Source organism: Hyperolius riggenbachi, chromosome 8 (genome assembly GCF_040937935.1).
Source record: "Hyperolius riggenbachi isolate aHypRig1 chromosome 8, aHypRig1.pri, whole genome shotgun sequence".
NCBI classification, from domain to species: Eukaryota; Metazoa; Chordata; class Amphibia; order Anura; family Hyperoliidae; genus Hyperolius; species Hyperolius riggenbachi.
In genome coordinates, this window is record NC_090653.1 from 60,950,586 (window position 1) to 60,957,995 (window position 7,410).

Consider the following 7,410-nt stretch of genomic DNA (forward strand, 5'->3'; position numbering starts at 1 on the left):
TATGATGAAGGTTGGAGTTGAATTCAGCAGCCTTATGTTTAACTTTAGAACCAAATAAACTTGTTGAAGACTCCAGTATCTGCAGTAGTAGTCTCAGAATAACTACAGCAAGAAGAATCCCCAACAAGTAGATCAAGGACTTGGAATTAAAAACTGGAACCCCCCCCCCCCCCCCCCACAAAGAGCAAATGTGGTAAAATTATTTTTAGTGGACTGAACCCACAGGGAGCCAGGTACCATCTGACCTACTGAAAATTTGATAACTTTTGAAGGCACATGTGACCAGGAAGTTACACTAAGGGGGGGGGGGGGGGGGGGGGGAATGGAGAGAACGACACAACTTCATTCATTCTTACATGGTAACGGAACTGAGCCAGTCTACAAAATCATATAGGTTAACAGTTGTGCTGTTGGACAGCAGTAATAACCATCAATGAGGTCCTAGCCTACATGTTCAACAAGCAATGTGCAGAAACCATTAAAATAAAAATGTTAAAAGTAAACTGGCTAAAACACAAAAAGACAGGCACTTCCAAGTGTCAACTATGAAAAATAGTGTGCTGGCATACCGATCTAAGCAAGCTAGTATCCCGTTTATAGGTCATCATTAAAAAAAACAAATTGCATCAATGGCAAGAGCGATAGCATGCGCCTCTAACCAGCGAAACAAACACCCATTCATCCCACCAGCAAAGCTGACCACACAATCTTACCACCATGTAGTAGGAGGACCTGCAGATGGAACACTTTGGAATGTTTAGCCAAGTTCTCAAACTACATGAAGTGGAGAGACTATACAAGACTGGCATGATCAGTTTTAGATGGAGTCAAAGGAAAACAAAAAAGCAAGCTACCACCAGCTGCTCTACTGTAGTACAACTGAGGTAGTCAGAGAGTGTTTAAATTAGAACTTCTATATTAACTAATTAGTGCCATCTGCAAGGATCAAATAGTCATAACATTATTTCCTAATCAGATCCTGGGGTTAACTCTGACTACTCAAACATCTACACTTTAAATGCACCACCTTCTTAACAGTTTATCTACTCCACTGCTCTGGCCTGAGCACTAATTAAGGGGCATCAGTTTCAGGCAACTGAGTCAAAGCAGCTTGGTATAGCCAGAGCAGCTAGAAAAGCTTAGTCTGAAAGTAAGCTGAAGATAGGGAGACGCTTCCCTTCTGGAGAGTCCTCCAATATAGATTCTGCCTCTTTTGGTTGAGGAGAAGAATCCAGGCTCTCTCCCTCAGGGGCTTCTATCTTCCAAGGAGATTGTTGCATACCACCAGACATCAGGTCCTGCAATTTCGTTTGGGTGGGAGACACTGGCTCAAAAGACGGCTCAAAGGATGGCAGGTTCAATACAACAGGAGGAGATGTAGGGGAAGGTGGACCAACACTGTAGAAAGGATTAGATGCTGATGTGATAGGGCTAGAGGGAGAGAAGGATGATAAGGAGGTAAGGGAAGAGGTCAGAGAAGAAGAGGAAAGGGAAGATGATAAGGAAGAAGCAAATGAAGGAATCCCAGAGCAGCTGAGACTTTGTTTCAAAACTGGTCTCAACCCTCCATTATAAATTTTGAACCTTTGTTCTTCTATGTTATGGATAAAGTGACACCTGGAGCCATAGGGACAGAAACCAACGGTATGATAAGTCCTGCACAGCTCAGTCTTGTACCGGTTTAGCCCTCTAAGTTCTTCTTGTCCATGTGCAAATTGACATTTGGTGCCATACTTGCAGTGCGGTTCTCACGATAAGTGCGACATAGCTCCGTCTTGTAGCGGCATGAACCGGGTTTAAGGAGTTCTTGAGACCTCTGGGACTCCTCAATCATGCTCACAGAGCGGTCAGCTTGAAAAGGGACGCGACGTAAAGGGAGAACCGGAATCTGATCATGACCCAGACTCCATACACTAGGATCTGGCCATAAAGTGGAATCAAACAGCTCATTACTCTTTGCATTGTCATTCAGATTGACTGGGCAGGAGGAATAGGTGTTGGATTGTTCTTCGGCAGCAATTTGCAAACTGACTCCAGAAAATAAGGTAACAAAATCCTGAAAAACACAAGTAAGAAAAGATTACTAAAAACCAAGTTCTGGACAAAGTATGTCCACACAGGGCTTTAACCACTTGAGGACTGCAGTGTTAAACCCCCCCCCCCCCCAAAGACCAAACCATTTTTCATTAAATTGGCCACTGCAGCTTTAAGGCCATGCTGCAGGGTCACACAACTCAGCACACAAGTGATTCCGCCCCCCCCCCCCCCCCCCTTCTCCCACCAGAGCTCTGTTGGTGGGGTCTATTCACCACCCAGATGTTTGTTTATGCATTTTTCAATTAAAAAAAGTTTGTTTTTTTAAACTGTTGTACGTCCCCTTCCCTCCCCCGCCAATCCCTGTCATCAGCTGTCATAGGCTTCAGCCTATGAAAGCCGATCACCTCTGCCTCTGGAGGGACAGCCGTGTGACGTGGTACAGCAGCGCTGCTGTAGATTGTAGCGCTGTATGGGTTATTAGATGGCGGTTTCACCATCTAACAGTCTCCCAAGCGGCGATCACTGCTCGGAGACTGAAGGCGGAGCTCCGCACGCGATCTCCTGCAAAACAAAGCCCCAGGACTTTATGCCGATCGGCGTTAAGTGGTCCTGGGGCCATACTCATCAGCTAGAGGTTAAAGTGGACCTGAACTCTTGCACATGACAGAAGGAAAACAGAAATGCACCATGTATGTATTTAGAGAGTTTAGCCTGTCCAATTCCCCCTCATCTGTGACCAAGCACAAGTTGTAATGTGATCTCAGGAATCTCCTCTACCACAGCAGGGCAGCTAATTTGTAGACACAATGATAATAGGTCTGCTTCAATAAAAGCCTTAAAGAGATACTGTGTAAGGGGGGGGGGGGGGGGGGGGGGGGGGGGGGAGGTGTGAACTTACCCAGGGCTTCTAATGGCCCCCCGCAGACATCCTGTACCCACGGAGCCACTCACCGATGTGATAATGGTCCTCAATTTTGCATAGAAATCCTGGGGAAATTGAACGCCAGGGACATTTAAGGTGGCCATACACTGGCCCGATTCCCGGCCGTTTCGACAGCAGATTCGATCCTGGATCGAAATCTGCTGCCAATCGTTCGCGGTAAACGCCGCCGACGATCCGATTTCCTCCCGAATTGGATCGGTCCGTCGATCGCGCCGTGCGGGGAAATTACCCTCGATCGCCCGCGGTTAAGTGCGCGTCGCTAGCGGCGGCGATCCGATGAAAAATACTTACCTGATGCGGGCTCCCGGGCGTCTTCTCTGCATCTTCTCAGCGCTGCACCCGCTCCATCCCGGCGCTTCCTGGGTCACTGCAGTGACCCAGGAAGTTCAAATAGAGGGCGCTCTATTTGAACTTCCTGGTCACGGAGTGACACAGGAAGCGCCGGGATGGAGCGGGTGCAGCGCTGAGAAGATGCAGAGAAGACGCCCGGGAGCCCGCATCAGGTAATGTATACGGGGGGGACAGGCGGCAGGAGCAGCTGAACAGATTGTGATCGGTTTCAGGCTGAAATCGATTCACAATCTGTTTGCAGTAAAGGCAGCCATACGATCCCTATCTGATCAGATTCGATCAGATAGGGATCTGTCAGCTGGTCGATCTGATGGCACATCGACCAGTGTATGGCTGCCTTAAGGCTTGTACACAGGTTCAACATACCGCCGGATTGTTCCCGGATATTGGTCTGTTGGATGACAAATGCTCAGGCTGAGAGTCAGGTTGCGGGTATACCAGGCAGCCATTACAGTAACCTGTCCGGACAGCTTTCTTCTCTTCCTCCACCTAGGGCAGCACTGGCCTTCTGACAAGCCGATCACAATATGACATGCGACCCCTAAGCTGGCCATACACTAGGCCGATTCCCCGCCGATCGACAGTAGATTCGATCACTAGGATCGAATCTGCTGTCACATCGTTCCCGCTAAATTTCGATCTATCCCGTCGATCGCTCCGTGCAGAAAATTACCGTCGGGAGCACGTGGCTAGCGGCGCTCGAGTGCCCGATGCAATAGAGCCCGCATACATTACCTGCTCCGCCGCGTTGACTGCCCCCGGTCACCGCTGCTACGTCTCCGGCATGCTTCACTTCCTCCTGCCTGGCAGGAAGTTTAAACAGTAGATGGCAGCACCACCACCGACTGAACGGTTTCAGGCTGAAATCTGTTCACAATCGGTTTGCAGTAAAGGTAGCCATACGATCCCTCTCTGATCAGATTCGATCAGAGAGGGATCTATCTGTTGGTCGAATCTGATGGAAAATCGACTAGTGTATGGCTACCTTTACTCCAGGGGATGTCAGCACCACCCAATGGTGTGAGATTGGTGATGAGGAGAGGCTGCATTAGGCAGAAAAAAAAGGCCCGTGCGGGGCCACTACCACCAAGTGTCCAACATACATAAACTGGCAGCTACAACTTTTACATTTAAAGTGTACCAGAGATTTCAGACACATAATTTGATACCAGGGCTTTCTCCCACCATAAACTCAGCCGAGCCCCTTGTTATCCTCCCAGTCAGCCGTGATCAGCCCCAGTAACCGTCCAGTTGTGGTCTACTACACATGCCCAGAAGACCCAGACTGGACCAAACTGAGCCCGTTGCCAGAAATGATCACATCTGAACAGAAGACTGCAGGAGGACACCTAAGGACTCAGCCAAGTTTATGGGCTGGAGGAAGCCCCAGATAAGCATTTCTGAAGACTGGTTTCCTTTAACGCATGGACACAGGTCAGACAAAATGAAAATATTAATAAAAATCAGGTGGGTTGATCCATCCTGATTTTCAGCCATGGAAAAACAGCGATCACACGTTGCAGCAGGTACACATTACTTTTAGGCCCCTTTCACATTCACAGCATAGTAGTACTCTTCCCCCAACAGTGGCCATTAACCTCTGAGACAGGCTACTGTACCTGCAGCACAACAGAAGTGGTCTGGCCTCCACAGAAGCTGCAGCATGTTTGCAAGCACAGTACAGAGTGGCACACAACTCCATGGGAGTCAAAGGCACCACAAACAATCTTTAAAGATTAGGGTGATACATGAGCATGCTAAACCACATGCATGCACGCCCCATACAAGTAATCTCAGCAGAGCAACATGCATGCAAACACTATACCATAATCTGGTTTCATAGTACAATAATCTGTGCAGAGCCAGATACAAATGCACACAATCTCTGCAGAGACACAAACACATAATCTGCGCAGAGCCACGTGCATGCACGCCCCACACACAAGTCATCTGCGCAGAGCCACGTGCATGCACGCCCCACACACAAGTCATCTGCGCAGAGCCACGTGCATGCACGCCCCACACACAAGTCATCTGCGCAGAGCCACGTGCATGCACGCCCCACACACAAGTCATCTGCGCAGAGCCACGTGCATGCACGCCCCACACACGTAACCTCAGCAGAGCCACGTGCATGCACGCCCCACACAAGTAACCTCAGCAGAGCCACGTGCATGCACGCCCCACACACGTAACCTCAGCAGAGCCACGTGCATGCACGCCCCACACACGTAACCTCAGCAGAGCCACGTGCATGCACGCCCCACACACGTAACCTCAGCAGAGCCACGTGCATGCACGCCCCACACACGTAACCTCAGCAGAGCCACGTGCATGCACGCCCCACACACGTAACCTCAGCAGAGCCACGTGCATGCACGCCCCACACAAGTAACCTCAGCAGAGCCACGTGCATGCACGCCCCACACAAGTAACCTCAGCAGAGCCACGTGCATGCACGCCCCACACAAGTAACCTCAGCAGAGCCACGTGCATGCACGCCCCACACAAGTAACCTCAGCAGAGCCACGTGCATGCACGCCCCACACAAGTAACCTCAGCAGAGCCACGTGCATGCACGCCCCACACAAGTAATCTGCGCAGAGCCACGTGCATGCACGCCCCCCACAAGTAATCTGCGCAGAGCCACGTGCATGCACGCCCCCCACAAGTAATCTGCGCAGAGCCACGTGCATGCACGCCCCACACAAGTAATCTGCGCAGAGCCACGTGCATGCACACCCCCCACAAGTAATCTGCGCAGAGCCACATGCATGCACGCCCCCCACAAGTAATCTGCGCAGAGCCACATGCATGCACGCCCCCCACAAGTAATCTGCGCAGAGCCACATGCATGCACGCCCCACACAAGTAATCTGCACAGAGCCACATGCATGCACGCCCCACACAAGTAATCTGCGCAGAGCCACATGCATGCACGCCCCACACAAGTAATCTGCGCAGAGCCACATGCATGCACGCCCCACACAAGTAATCTGCGCAGAGCCACATGCATGCACGCCCCACACAAGTAATCCCAGCAGAGCCACATGCATGCACGCCCCACACAAGTAATCCCAGCAGAGCCACATGCATGCACGCCCCACACAAGTAATCCCAGCAGAGCCACATGCATGCACGCCCCACACAAGTAATCCCAGCAGAGCCACATGCATGCACGCCCCATACAAGCAATCCCAGCAGAGCCACATGCATGTACACCCTATACGAATGTTAGCGGTGCAGAGCACGTGACGTGTGTTTGCAGAAGTTTGCGCCGCACACAGAGGCTGGCAGCCCGCCTTGCACAGTGCTGTACCTGTGGCAGGTCGGCGTCTAGCTCCAGGAAGGGGCTGAGCAGGCTGGACGGCATAGTGTTGCGCTCTCTCTCCGGGGAGGCTGCTGTGCAAGTCCCGGGCTCCTCTCCCACCTCGTGCTCTGCAGAACTCATCGCTGTGTATACGCGGGGCAGATGGTAAGCCCTGTCCAAGCCACGCCCTCCTCTACTCCCTCCCCCTCCTGATGGGCTCTTATTATACTCAGGGGGAAAGTTTCTAGCCTATCCCCAACTTTCCCTCCTCTTCCTCCTCCTTATGCGCATCAAGTGTCTGCGAGCTTCTGACTCATTCCAGAACGTGCTTCCTTCCTGTATGTGCTGCTGAGAGCGCTCTCTTCCATCTGCAGGGCTGGACCAGCTGCTCTGCCATACTGATCCTTACGGTTAGGCCTCTTTTGACAGTTGAACTGTGTGCTCACCAAGCAGTTACTAGGCGGCAGTGTGCAGTTAGGCAGCAGTGAACAGTTACCAGGCAGCAGTAGGTAGTTGTGAGAGTTTGGCTTTGTTCATAGATCCCAACTGTCCCTCTTTTGGAGGGACAGTCCCTCTTTGGGAGCCCTGTCCCTCTTTCCTCTTCATTTGTCCCTCTTTCTATGTAAATATATACACTTCTCTACTAAAAGTTGTATTTGACTCTTTAAACTTCATTCCCATCCTTTAAATTGATATATTACTAACAGTGGCGTAAGAACTGTGGGCCTCGATGCAAGTTTTACATTGGGGCTCCCCAAGCACTCTATAC

General features: G+C 50.8%; 1 pseudogene; it reads right to left on the minus strand.

The window, feature by feature from the left end:
- Positions 1 to 645: 645 nt before the first annotated feature.
- Positions 646 to 6,913, minus strand: LOC137528837 (mRNA decay activator protein ZFP36L1-like; annotated as a pseudogene).
- Between the last annotated feature and the right edge of the window lie 497 nt (positions 6,914 to 7,410).